The sequence below is a fragment of the Arvicanthis niloticus genome, chromosome 6 (assembly GCF_011762505.2).
Source record: "Arvicanthis niloticus isolate mArvNil1 chromosome 6, mArvNil1.pat.X, whole genome shotgun sequence".
NCBI lineage: Eukaryota > Metazoa > Chordata > Mammalia > Rodentia > Muridae > Arvicanthis > Arvicanthis niloticus.
Genome location: NC_047663.1, coordinates 81,255,138 through 81,270,560, shown reverse-complemented (window position 1 = coordinate 81,270,560; position 15,423 = coordinate 81,255,138). Strand labels below are relative to the sequence as shown.

At 34.8% G+C, this 15,423-nt stretch overlaps 1 long non-coding RNA gene across 3 annotated transcripts in view; it reads left to right on the top strand.

Moving 5' to 3' along the window:
• Positions 1-261: 261 nt before the first annotated feature.
• LOC143442835 (uncharacterized) overlaps positions 262-15,423 on the top strand; it is an 88,107-nt gene continuing 72,945 nt past the window's right edge. For all 3 annotated transcript variants that reach the window (XR_013111362.1, XR_013111363.1, XR_013111361.1), the window contains exon 1: positions 262-415. This is a non-coding gene — a long non-coding RNA (uncharacterized LOC143442835). The remainder of the gene's footprint in view (positions 416-15,423) is intronic.

Sequence of the window (15,423 nt, the reverse complement as noted above, 5' to 3'; positions counted from 1 at the left end):
TTTTAAGACGGCTATTCTCCTTGCAGTGTTGACAAGGACGGGAGAAGGATGTGGCTGGAGGAAATCACACGAGCAGCATAAAACCCTGGCTGGAATCACAGGCAGCCCGTAGTTTGTGGTTTTTGAAAGTCTGTCAAAAAAGTTGCATAATATGAAAGTGAAGGCTGGACTTCTGAACAAAAATCAATAGCAGGATCTTTTGAACTGCCCATGTACAAAGTTCTAATGAAAATGTCCTTGAGGGGAGTGTTAATGGTGGACTTTGAGATCAGCTTCACCATCAGTCTGCTAACACTGCAGAGCATTTGAAGTTTTCAAAGAATCCAGGACTTGAAAAGTTCGGCTCAAACACTGAGGATGTAAATGCCTCTGAGGGGTCTGAGACATAGCTACCCACCATGGAAGATTGTACAAGGTATGTGTTTCCTGAACCATGTCAAATTTTAGCCACAGGACACAATTTACTTCAAGGGGGGGTTGATAGCTCCCTAAAAAGAAGCACTCCATGTTCAAACTAATAATTGATCAGACACAAGGTACCAGGGGTCAGTTAGTAAATGTGTCTTCTAGAAGGGCAGATTAGAAGACACATTTTTCTAAACACATATGCAGCAACACTCTGTAAAATTGAATGTTTATAAAATACTCTTTTGTATTGTTTCTTACATTTTGGTTTCTCTATATTGCTTTAAGAGACCATATTTGGCCATCTTTACTCTAGTTACAGATGTATTAATAACCTGAGTCATTATGATATCATCAACATGAAAACTGGTCGCTAAAATTTTAAGTCATTTAATGCTAATTATTTTCAATTTTTTTGTTTTTAATCTTAAACACAAAAATACTCATTACTTGGGAATGAAACATTTAATAGGTTAAGGGATTACAATTCATTATAAAAGGAACGTATATACACTCTACCATTTACAAAATTGTTGCCTTAAAAAAACAGTTTTCATTTGTGATTCTTAGAAATCTTTGTAATTGATATCTCCTTAGAAACAATCATCTACCAAGCCATCCAAGGTATGAAAAAAGTATTTTGTTGTATAGGCATTTTAAAACAGATATATTTTATTGTTCATACTGTCAGAACTCCACCCTAGACGAAACAAAGTGATGACTTACATATGCTATCATTAATAGTCATTTATGAGATATAGCTCCAATTGAAATTATCTTTACATTGCTAGAAAGTATATTATAGTTAATATCATCTCTATAGCAATATTGGCTGTTATCAGTATCAAAAATGCATTCATCTCATTATGTCTAAACTTTGCACTATTTTCCTCACGTTTTTTTCACACGAAATATGATAAATGAGGTATGTTCTTTCAAGCATATAGAGGGGTATGTATTTGGGACATGTTTTGGGCTAGAGTATTCAATCTGAGAGGTCATGCCTTAGCTCCTCAGATTTTCCATCTCTGTAGCCTCTAATTTTTTGCTCTCACACGGGCAAAGAGAGGCAGACACAGAATTAGGTACTCTATGCTTGGGACTGGTGTAGACTGTTACCTGTCAGCTGATTGACAGAAAGATGAACATCACAATGACTTTTATGGGGTTGAGAGGAGCAACAAAGGACAGAGTAAAATTTAAACAAGTATGTGGATCCTCTTGGGATTTAGCTTCCACCCTGTCTCACAGGAAACTGGAGAATGAGAAATGTTTTCAGGATCCCATTATGATATGATAGAGAATGGGAACTATCATATATTTACTCATGACTTCCTTGATAGCAGAGTAAGTCATGCTAACCTCCAAGGTACCTCTGGTGAGGTTATGCCTATCAGCCAAACAACCATCAGGGGCCATTTAGCATCAGTATTTTGGCCAGATTATAGCTGTGCTGTCAATCAAAGCAGATCTTAGAGTACCATCATTTTCAACTCTGGCAACCTAGTACAGCTGGATAAAAATATATTCATTCCTAGTAATATGGCCACTTATGTAAGGAAGGAACTGGTTTGTTCAAGTCTCCCATGAATAGTGTCCTTCAAGGAACATTTCCCTACAGATCTATTGTCTCAAGACTAAATTGTGCTACATGGATCAGATTGAAAAGTATGGTTCAATGCACAAAAATGTTTCCCAATATAGTTTTTTTCTATTAATTATTTATCTATATCCTTAATGTTTGTGGTACAATTTTAGTGAGATCCCTGATGGGACAAGCATCTCCTGCACCCCTGCAATAATCTGAACTTGGGACACTGTCTGCTGATTACATGTGTTTTGAAATTTTACTGAAAACTCCAAAGTTTCACCTACTCATAGCATATTTCCTCCAACTGAACCCAAAATATGTATCCGTACTGGGGTACAGCCACTGTCTTTTACAGTTACTCTGAAACTTGACAGTGATCTTGATGCCATGTTTCTGTAAATTTGATCATGCCATTCAGCTTTTGTATCTATAGGAATATCGGCACCTGTTGGATTCATCTCCTTTCTCCTCTATTTCTCTATAGTCACTGTTTTATCCTTTTACCCCCTCACATACCCGCTCATTACATTACAGCTTCATGATATATACCCACAGTAGTTGCATTATCTTATAGACCAGATAACTCCTAAGAATAAGAATTTCTCTCTTCTCTCCCTGTCTTTTTCTATTTCTCTGTATCACTCCTTTTCTCTGTTTCTCTGCTCTCTTTCTCCTTGTCTCTCTCTATTCCCCCCCACTTCTATCTATCACATTTTTCTCAGTTTCTCCCATGATCTTTGGCCCATAGCTTTGGAATATAATATCTTCTAAAATGTTTTGATTGTGCATTTTAAACAACGTCTCAAAGGAGAAGAGTGCTATGAAATATGTCATGCTATGCCAGTCCTCAGTGTGACTGTACCTGAAGTTTTGTACTTTAACTCTGCAACTAAAATTAGAGCTAACGAAAGTACCTACCAGTTTGGGATATTCTGAGGATTATAAATATTAATGTATGTGAACAACACATTAGCAGTTTATTGGTATACAAAAGAGAAAATGAACCTGTCTTAATTCATTACAGTCTTTAAGGAAAACAGCATTCATCAGCAATGTCACCAAATATTCATTAAAGCAATGGCAGTGAAGATTCACACACTACTAACATGGCCATTCCTCCAGCTCACCTCCCCTAGCACCCTTCTTGTCAATACACATGGTTTGTAACAAATTTTATGAGGCCAACTTCAAACTTGAGGAATTGAAGGAGACCATCCTGGAATGAAGCATTCTATCCTTTTGTACTAAGTGATGCTCAAACAACTACGTCCTTTTCGGTTAAGTTAGCACACCTATACGTTGACCATGGATTTTAAGTTCTAGAGCACAGCTTTCTTGATGATAGAAACTGGGGTATTTCCCTCAAATATCAATGACAATTATGAAAACATACTAACTAGCTGGTGCTCAATCTTTTGATTTGTAAATTGATTTCACACAAATATCTTAGCTAAATTGTCAATAGAATTGCACTTCTTCTGTTTACCTTGAAGAAATGAGATAACCTTCTCATCAAAAATAGATAGTAATCTAAAACACTTCATGAAAGAAGTCTTTGGATTTCTCCCTGTGACCCGTCATTAATTTGCCTTCTGTCCATGGAAAATCTTTACAATTTTTGTATATAATCTAAATATAAAAATCTAAAATTTTCCATTTTAAATTTTCCCCTAGGAAAAGTTTTTTTTTTCTGCTTTGCCTGTTAATTGTGTGTGCAGATGAGTGTCTATGTGAGGTTATATATACTTGTATATGGGTAGACACAGAGGAAAGGCTTCATATCCCTTAGAACTGGAGTTACAGGAAGCTGTGTACCCCTGACATATCGGCTGAGAACTAAACTCAGGTCCCCTGGAAGAGAGGTACACACTTTTAACTGGTGAGCAATTTCTACTGCCTCATAAAATTTCACTCAAAATGATATCAAAGATATAAAATTACTGTAACTATTAAGATAATGTATGTCAAATATGTGAAGGCAGTTCCGCTCATATTAAGGACTCTAAACACTCATTAACATTACAGTTATTAAGTCAAACTGCCCACTCATCAAATGTCTAAAAGAGTCACCTCTTGTCACCTCTTATTATGTAGTAATTTCTCTCTTTCATTTATTATATCTAAAGGAGATCAAATCTCACAATTATATCACACAATTCTCCACCCTTGAAAAGAACTGAGAAAACTATTTAAAAGACATACGTGTAACTATCCCTATTAGAAATAATTCATTTATCATACTTAAGTTTAGATTTCTTCATTAGTCATGTAATAATAGTGTATAAACAAACCCCATCTTTCTTCTCATGTTACAGGTCCTGGGAAAATATGAGGTATTCATAAATCCAGGCCTCAGATCAATAGGCAGTCACAGTGGATGCTTCAGATGTATTTCCTATATCCCTTGCTCTACACCATGCAAAGATTCTGAAGAGGAAAAAACAGAGAGTGTAATTTTGATACTGGTGGTTATAAAAGACCACTTTGCATTTGAGATTGCACCACCCATGAGCGAAGTAAATACAACTCATTTTGTCATTACTCTATAGGGCTGGTGAGGCACCTCCCATGACAAGCGGTACATAAGTCAAAGTATTTGAATACCTTCTTCCCTTTATATATTTAGAAGGGCTACTTTATCTTCAAAATATACACTTTGCTTTGGCTGAAACAATTCTTGAATTTTACAAGGAGACATAAAACATTGGGGAGCTTTTTTTTTTTTTTTTTTTTTCATCTCTACCATTAAAATCCTTTACATTTTTACCTCCAGAAAATTGTAAAGCACATTGTTTCTCACATATCAATTCAGTAGATGGAAAAGGTATAAATATATGTGATTTAAGACCAGTTGAAAAGGACACAAGATTTTGGTCAATCTATTTTGGAACATAAATTACCAAAATCACAAAGAAATGGTGAACTTAATAATGAAAATGGAAAAATATTTTTTATCCTTTTAGGACTTGCATAATATATAAAAAGCAAGATTTTTAAAAATAAAATAAAAAAGCTGAGCAGATACTAAATATCCTAAGCAATATGAAAAGTTTAAAAGAAAAAAAAGTTTAAAGTCAAATAAAGTATTAGTTGTTTGGTTTAACAATTTTTCCAGTGGAGCTAAGAGTATATATAGTATAAAAAGAATTAGTAAGATATACACGTCAGACATAGGAGGACTTATGTGATTTCATAAAGAAAGATAATTACCAGTTATTTTACTCAGTCAGAAAGTAATATGTAATCATCTGTTTTCTTAACAAGTAAATCAACACTTTGCTCCAACACATTTTATCTCCAAATTTATAGCAATTACATTCACTGTTAATACATAACCATAATTTAAGTATCTTGACTCAATATTGAGTAACATTTTATTGATAGAAGATCTCTTTCTCTAGATCTAACATTAAAAAAAAAAATGACCAAAATTTCTCCCAGTAGCAAATTTTTTTCAAATTTACTTCCATGGAAATCCTGATCCAGCCAGTAATCCATCAAAGATCAAAGCAACAGAATCCTACAAAGATGTTGATCCATAAAAGCTTGGACAGGGTGGAAATATCTGTGACCTCTGAGGCTGAACAGAGCTCCTGACACCAATAGCCTTAGACTTTGAAGTTGCATGACTTGTTGAGGGGGGAAAATCGGCTTAGTGTAAGAGGGAGAGGCATAGCAGGGGAGAGAAGCTAGACCAAATATTTCTTCATACCTGAGTTGGTAAGCTTCAGTGTTGAACAAGAAATTATCTCAGTTTGGCTAAAAAGAGCAACAAAACAAAACAATAAACAAACAAACAAAAACTTGAGCCACTTTCCGTTTGATTACTTTCTACACCAGAGAGGGGTGTTCCTGATTTTGACTCATGTCCTGCAATGATGCAAGTGAAAAGGACAGAGTGTTGCAAAACTGTTTTAAAGAATATTATATATCCTATAAAATTAACAATGTATGTATTAGACAAATTGAAATGCAGGAATATTCTCATTAGTGGATTCAAAATGTACAATTACTGGCAACTACAAGTGCTTCAATCTAGACAGGAAGTTATTATGTTTCACTTATAATAGTAAATTGTTTTGTTTGCTTGTTTGTTTGGTTGGTTGATTGAATGGCTGGTGTTTTTGTTTTTGTTTTTGTTTTTTTTAATGATCAAGCAGAATGTGATGATTTGGAGTATATTCATGTTGTCTTAAGTCAAGCCAATAAAAACAAGTGTGGCTCAATTGTGATATTTCTTCATTATTTAACATTACCTTTGGCATGGGGAGTGAAAAGGATTATGGAGACTTTTAAGATTCTATGAGTTATTCATAGCTGCACTATGAAAATCTATTTTATTATATAAACTATTTTAAAAAATGAGAAATACAGAAGCTTTAATACTAAGAAATATGAATTTTATGATGTTATTTTCTTGACAATGACTCCATGGCTGGTCAACAAAATTTTTACTGGCAGAGTTCTCTGATAATGCATTGTGCATCTTCACTGAAGTTTTGGTTCTAAAATTCAGTATGCATTCTACAGACGTGCATGCTATGTCAAACTACACTAGAGAAGGCTTCTCACAGCACCTAGGGTCTACTTAAACCAAGATTACTGAATGTTATAAACTACAAAGATTTTACTGTACGTACAAAATTTTCTGGCCTTTTGGAAGTATAATGGGTTGAATGTAGAAAATAAAAACTTTAATATCTCTGCTATTAACCTTTAGCATGTAAATATCAAATTAGTATATTTTTGGATTTTCATGTACTTGACTGTTTGATTTCAAAGTTTCTATAGAGATGCTGGATTGAATTCATGATATTTGCTATATGAAATTTAGCATTGGACCAGGACAAGGTGTTTTAACAATTTTTAAAATGACCTTGCATTTATTTACCTATGTTATGTTATACAATGCTCTTAGGTGAAGAAGCAGCCTTAATATTTATTATATAAGATTAAAATTCTAATAAACTCTGAGAAGCATTAAAGATGCTCTATGGCCCACAGTATTAAATATGAAAGCAAAAAGTTGAATAATTTCAATGAAAATGAACAAGCACACCCATCTTATTTATGGATAAGATTGCTTGTCTTAAATTTAATAGGTCCTATAGAAACATTTTGAAATAAATTCATGATTTATTATCAGTAGCTGTAATATTTTATACCTAATTTAATCTTACTCTGTATCTTAGGTCATATAAAATTATTTTTGTGTGAAAAGGATTTGAGTGTGAAAAAGTTCTATTTTAAATCAACTTGTGAGTTTTCGATAGTGGCATTACAATGGAGTATTTGGCATGGCTAAAGCAAGTTTTATAATGTCAGAAGAAAACCATAGGAATAATACATTACTGAAGATGGGAAGCTACTGTGAGTTTGGAGATATATATTTAAGTCAGACATTAAATATAAGTCTTAAGGAAAAAGAAACTTGTAACTCATTGAAAAAAAAAAGCAAAATAACTCTACAGTAGGATAGAACAAGATGAGACTCTGTGTGGAAGAACCAAACTGTTGACTTTACTGCAGAATATTCACACAGTAAGAAATCTATCAAGTAAATTAGGGTGGTTAATAATGCAAAGGGTACTAATTAGTGACTTTATACTATTCTGAAAAGGAATAACAACACTGAAATAAATACTACTAAATCAAGTTTAGATGGTTTAATAATATATTGATATGATCTTCGATTTCACAGCTTTACTCATGAAAGTGATCTTTAAACAGCGCGATGTAGAGAAATAACTGAAATCTGATTCCATGAATAGATTATTTCTAACAACCTATAAAAATGAATCTCAAGCTCCTGAGTAAACTAATAAAGTTATTACTGGAAGAATGATAATCAATCTGTAAAGAGTTTCACACCTGAGGATATGGATATATATATGGATATATATATATATATATATATATATATATGTATATATACATATACATATATGTATATGTATATACATATACATATATGTATATGTATATATACATATATATATGTATATGTGTATATATGTATATATATATATATATATATATATATATACATATATACACATATACATATGGTAAAACATCAAGAAGCTGACTTTAAATAAACTTGGGACTAGACAGTTTGTAGCCAACTGCCAAAAATATTAAAAATCATCATATCATGTGTTTAGAAAACCAAAACTCAGTCACCTCAGCTGGTCTACCTGGGAGAGCCTGCAGAGGTGTGCGTGGTCCTCTGAGCACCATTGTCTAGCTCTGGGCTTGCTTCTCTGTCTGGAGGAGACTTGCGGGATCTCAAGAGCATCCTGACTCCCCCTGGAAACCTTGAGGGGCTTGAAAACTAACCAGCTTGGAATTCTGGAACACCACCCACACTAGTTGGATCACTCCAGCTGGTCTGCCTGGTACAGCCAGCAGAGACAAGAACAAAGCATAACTGACCTCTGAGAGGCCCCACCCAGAAGCTAATGAAACTGATGTAGAGACTCACACTCAAACATTAGCTGGAGCTCTGGAAATTGTTGGGGAAAAGGCTGAGATACCCAAAGAAACAGAGACCCCACAAGAAGACTACATAGTCGACTAATCTGAACATTTTCAGGGGGCTCCCAGAGATTAACTCATCAACTAAGGAGCAATCATGGGCTGGAAGTAGGTCCCCTGGACTTAAGTAGTAGATAAGTAGCTTTGTCTTTATGCATAACCCTAAAACTGCAACAGGGGCTGTTCCTCAGCCTGTAGCCTGCCTGCCTGCCCACCTGCCTGTGCACCTGCTCTCCTGCCCTCCCTCCCTCCCACCTGCCTGCCTTCCTGCCTGCCTGTGGATCCTGTGCCCCTAAATGGACAAACTTGTCTGGACTTAGTGGAAAAGAAAGTGCCTAGTCGCTCAGTGTCTCTGTCTTGTCTCTGTCTCTGTCTCTGTCTCTGTCTTTCTCTCTCTCTCTCTCTGTCTCTCTCTCTCTCTCTCTCTCTCTCTCTCTCTCTCTCTCTCTCTCTTTGTGTGTGTGTGTGTGGTGTGTGTGTGTGTGTGTGTGTGTGTATGTGTGTGCGTGTGTGTGTGTGGTGGGGTGACACACAGAGCCGGGCTTCTCCTTATCAAAAGAGAAGGGGAAGGAGAAATGAGGGAAGACTTTCCTGAGGCTGTCTTGGTAGGAAAGGTTAATATTGGGTTGTAAAGAGAATACGTGAATAATTTAATTAAAAAAGAAAACATCATATGATGCTCACTCAAACCTAACTTCTTTAAGTATGAATGAAAGCTGAGCTTGAACATCTATGAAGTTTTCATGAGGAAACAATACATTATAATGAACTAAAATTATCTTAGTAATTAATTTAAAAATTTCCGTTCTTAAATTAAATAATATTCTACTTTGTGACAAGGAAATTGACAGAGATACCATAATTCAATATCACTGTCATGTGTTGTAGATGTCCCTATGAGTCATTATTCAGGAAGGCCCCAGAAGTTTGCAAAAGAGTACTAGCTTTTACCTGTAGTATTTTTTGCCAAGCAGAACTGGATGGTAAGGCCTATTACTGGATACCACACACTTCAGGTACAGAATAAAAATAAATCTAGCAAGAACTGAGATTAAGGCTTTCTTTATAATTTCAAAGTAATAGGAGGTGCTATGTAGGCTCCTGGAGAAAAAAATTATCAATAACATTATTCAAAATGGTATAAATTATTCAAAATGGTATATTCAAAATGGTATAATGATATACCAGGCAGGATATACCACTCATGATATAGTGATACAATATTTCTTGTACACAATTTGAAAATATTACTAACTCATTAACATATAATCATTTATTGATTCTGAAGAAAAATCAGCAGTATAAAAGTAAAATTTTTGATATTGTTTATATATATAAATGTAAAAACTTAAATATTTAGAAAAAGCATTTAAGTTATTTAAACTAAAAATTCCAATAGAATGTCATTGTTAAAACTTTGTCTCTGAGTACCAAAGACTATTAAGCATTATATTGATAAATTTTAAAACAGCTAAAAGTGTATATGTTCTGCCCACCATTTTTATGTTAAAATGTACATCTTAAGTAGATACAAATAAATAGACAAAACATTTTCTTACAATACTTTGCTTTTCTTTGCGACTGTTACTGAAACACAGATGACACATGTATAAAAGGCTGAGTTTGTATGGTTGTCACTTGTACTCGAGAGGCCAATCTGCATATTCTTTGCCATTATTTTCTTAGAAAAAATATTCCATGCTTCCAGCCTTAGAGATTGACTTTCTTTCCAACTTGTGTGTATCAAATTGTGCAACATGTCTTCTTTGTGAACAGCTTCTTCAATATTTGTTCCTTATCTCTGAGGGATTGTAACAAACTTATTTTCAATGTTTTGCTGAATTTCACTTTCTGCAAACCTCATGATGTACATCAATTTGGTTATTCATGAAAACCTGTGTGCTTTTTTAGTTTTTGCTATTATGCAAGTGTTGCTCTGAACTTTCTTCATACTGGCATATTCCACAGCTGGAATTTTCTGTCACAGGTTGATGAACAAAGTTCTCTGTCAAGGGCGTGTGTCTATGAAGTTTTAACACATATTGATAAAGAAGGTCCAACACTGATGTGCAATACTACGAGACAGAAGAAATTTTACTTTCATTCTAGACTTTATGGTTAGCAATCAGAGTGTGTGTGTGTGCATGTGTATATGTGACTGTGCATGTGCACAGTTTTAATAAGGATAGATCAATATTGATGGTTAGTGAATAATGAGCCAGAGGATTTTAAATTTACTCTTTATGTGTTATGATTTTACAACTAAATACTTAGAACAACTATGAAACAGAAAACTATAAATGACATTTTTAAATACAAATATTTCTATTGCTCTATTCCTCATGGGACATTTCACAAATTCATCCTTTCTTGTATATTCTATCTCAGAAATAAATTTAAAAATAAACAATTATAGTGTTGCATATATATATATATATATATATATATATATATATATATATCACATAACATGTCTTTCATTGAAAAATTCAAGATACACCACAATCAGAGTAAGCTTCTCAATTTGATATATATTTTGTTAAGCAAATGAAAGCAGAAGAATGAACTATCTTTCCTAATTCCATACAAGCCATGCTGAAAGTAAAAAAAAACGACTGTGTACTCCAGGTCTTTTCACTAATAGGGAATTCTGCATGAATAAATCACTCCTTTTCTCCCAAGGGAGGGCATCTACAAATGAAAAGCTGTCACTAACTTTTAGAGAACATAACAGGATGAAGTGAGATATCAAATTTCACAAGTTGATAGGTGAACTAGAGGGAAGAAATCAGCAGTAGATACTCATTTTCTTCAGTGGTTTTTAACTACACAACTTGATAGTAGGCTGGGGAAAATCACTTCAGCTCACAAAAGCTGTTTTCAGGGAGTTGGGGGGTGTGGCAGTACAGGAATGGAAGCTCTGCTCTGCAAAGGACACATCAAAATGTCAGTAACTAAGGCAAATATTTCGGAGGCTTAAATTAGTAGGTCTGCCACCTCTTTTGAATTATCTTTATCTTCTATTTCCCTAAAGGAATGTCTTCCTACACAGACATTCGCCCCTCTCCTGCTAGAGAATGGCATTTCGAGAGGTAGGAGGGTGAGCTATTTGATTAAAGAAGAGAAGCATCCCCATGTGAAGAAGGAAGTCTTAAAGTACAAGACAAATGAGAAGATTAGGGAACACGTCTTATGTCCTATATGCTTCCTAAGAACCTTTTCAAAACTAAGTCTGACTTAAGAAGGTAAACTTGTTGTCATGAGGTACTGTAAATGACATTATTAAATATCGTAAACTGGAGATTAACTTTCCTGAGTGTAAATTTGCTTATATTTGAATAGCAAAGATTCTAAATAATCCCTCAAAAGTCTGGAGAGAAGTTAGCAGCTTGTATAAGCCTTTTACCCTTCTTTAATGTGAAAGTAAACTGCCAAAGCCGCTATGTATAAGAAAAGGGTAATCAAGAAAAATATCATTAAAGTGTATTCGAGATTAACTGTTACATGCAAGTGCAGACCTGATACCTGGATTTTGTTTTGAATGTATTCTGATTGACTCGGTGGTCAGAGAAGACTGAATTGTATTTTTGCAAGGCTCTTCAACTGGCTGCCAAATAAATAGCTTTTCTCCTGCTGCCTGGTTTGCTGTTTGCTTAAGCAAAAATCCAATTTCTGGAGAGGACTCCACAAGGGCTAAATTCCCTGCCAGTTACAAGTGTCCCATTAGAGGAGCTTTCTATATGGAAATAACATTCCAAGACAAGGGAGAAACGTTAGGTCTGAGGTCCACTGTTGCTGGTGTATTTTATCATTTCTTTTTCATTTGAGGAGTAGAGCTGTTCTCCCAGGAGAAAGAGGAAGAAAGAAAGACTCCTGTTTGAATACAAATGTCTCTGGAAAGCAATGCTTCCTTTAAAAGTGAAATCTCTCCTTTTTTTTTTTTTTTTTTTGGTATTCATCAAGGACAGGAGGAGAACTGACAGCTTCATGCTCTGGCTGTCTCTCATTAAAAGTGCTTCTTTCTTTCTTTCCTTTTGTAATTAAGAATTCAAAAGGAAAAGTGGAAGTGGAGTGGTGTGGATTAGAGACAGCCAGGTTTGAGCTTGATTACTGTTTCCTTCAGTTCATCTGGAGGATGCTTTTATTTGAAAACCGTCACGACTAGAATCAGACAATCTGTGTGTCTGGCTTACAGGATGTCATTTATGGATCTGGCACTTTTTAAAATAACTTTATTTTCTTTCTAGGAGGGAAGGAAAACAAATTAAAATGAAGGTCCTTACATTTTCAAAATGTTTTAACTAATAAGACTGATGGTGATAGTGCTAATAAAAAGCTCATTGATTCTTTAAAAACGCTTACTGGGATTTAAAACCCAGCTAATAGATTTAAATATCTAGCATGGCTTCAGACCAATTTCGTCTTACACCTCTTAAAAGTAAATAGTTGTGCATCTAAATATCAACTTACTGTATTTGCATTTTCCAAATAAAGAAACAAACACAGATTTAGTAAAATATTGTTTCAAAGCACTTACAGAAAAGGAAAAGCAAACCTAAAGAGTTTGAGAGGATGTTTGAATTAGGTGAATGACTATGGGCTCAGTTGTTAGACACACTATAGAAAATACAGGGTAAAACTGTGTGTTCTTAAAAGTTTCATGAAAAAAAAAAAAAAACTAAACAGAACAAAACTGAGTATCACCACGCAAACAGGAGGAATGGGTCTGCTGCATTTCTTTTCCATGTACTTAAATGGCAGCTCAATTTGTTTATTCATGATTATAAGAGTTCTAATTAATATTACTGAGTTGGTTTTGAGAAAATGTAACCTTTTTCCCAGTGCTGGCATTACCTCAACCTTGAACATGCTTAACAATTGGTCTTTCTCTGAGCTACATTACACCTAGCCCTTATTAAATAGGTAATACACAGTAATTTTTGATCAAAAATGAACCAGAGAGTCTTTCCTTGTTTTCTTTGGTTTTCTCTTCATATCCCTTGTCAGTCTTCTTTGCACTGGGGACTGGCATTGTATTGTGAAGAAAACTACTTGTTAGTCATTTCTCATTGCAGAGAATAATGGTCTAATATTTCTAATATTTTTAATAATGGTCTAAGATTTCTGCCTGGAAGCAAATAAAGAGATTTCATTATTTAGAAAAATTAAGATATCTTAATGAATAGAGAGGCCTAGTGCTTTCACTTTGTCCAGATTGTCATATAAATTGAACCAAAGTTTTTTTTTAAAAAAAAAACTGCTGTCTCCTGAGAGTCTCTATGAGCAGCTGACTGAGACAGATGCAAATACTCACAGCCAACCATTGGACTGAGGTCAGTGACCCCTATGGAAGAGTTAGGCAAAGGATTGAAGAAGTTGAAGGAGATTACAACCCCATAGGAAGAACAACACTATCAAGTAACCTGGATCCCTCAGATATTCCAGAGACTAAGCCACCAATCAAAGAGCATACATACATGTGCTGGCCAGTGGCCCCGGCACATATGTTAAGAGGACTTTCTTGTCTGGCCTTCATGGGAGAGGGTGTGCCTAATCCTGTAGAGACTTGATGCCCCAGAGAAGGGAGATGTGGGAGGTAGGGGGGTGAGGGTCAGGAGTGAGAGGTGGGTGTGTGGGAAATTGGGGTGGAGGTGTGTGTGGGGGTTAGGGGCACCCTGTCAAAGGCAAAGGGGCAGGAGAAGGGGTGAAGAACTCTAGGAAGGGGGACCAGGGCACCAAGGAGGGACAACAACATTTGAAATGTAAATAAATCAATTAAACTAATCAAACCAAAGACAAATTAACTACAAAAATGAATAATGAGAGAACAACAAATAGAATAGAGAAAAAGTCCTTAAAGATGGGTCACTGGTTTACTTTACCATATTTTGTATTACTTATTTATAAAATAAAACTTTTCCCAAGGTTTTCTTTATGTTCACTGCTCTCCCAAATTAGCAATCATGTTTGATAAGCCAAAGGCTGTCTTCGTCCATCCCTCTATTATTTCACTCATTCATTCATTTTTATGATTGTTAGTTATGCATATCATGATTAGGCATAAGGTCATCTTGGATTATCATGACTTCAATGACTGTAATCTCAGAGCAAGTAAACAAAGGAGGCTTTGTCATTTAAACCTCTTTCAATGCAAAACTGATATGTATGACGACAAAATTTTCTTCTTACAGGCTTGGTTTCACAATTTACTCTATTTGGGGAATTGCATTGTCTAGATGACAGAATTTAAAGTTTTGACAGAGACAAATGTTTGCTCAAGTTTCATTCACTCAAGGCACTACGAGTGCAATCTGTGTGATCTATGTGGCATACACTGAGTTATTCCATGCAATTCAATTACAAACAAAACTAAGTTGCTATGCCAGCCAGAGGCCACTGTAATATTTTCTGGTGCTAAATATGCTTCTTTTTTTTTCAAGTAAAGGACAAATAATTCATTGTAATTAGATATATGTTTCATTTTCAAAGAACAATTCATTCTAATTAGATATAAGTATTATTCAAAAGTATTTTAGTGCAGAATCACAATTATTTCTGTCACAAGGATTTGGAATTTGAGAAGGGTCTTTCATGGCTCACACATACTGAACTAGAGGACTCTTTTTAAATGACAGTTTACAATTAAGCCATTTATTAAGGTGCATTTGTTTTTTTGTCACTTAAATTCAAGTAAAGAACTAGAGTATATTTGTATCTTTTTGTTTTGAGTTAAGAAATGGAATTGAGTAGTTAAGGGACATTGAATAAAATATCAGACCGAGTCATCCAAAGGCTGACAGACTTGGTTATCACTGGGAGATGATGTCACCCAGCTCCCACTTCTTTCAAATTAGGAGCATACAGCCCAGGCTATAGGAGCTTTGTATGAT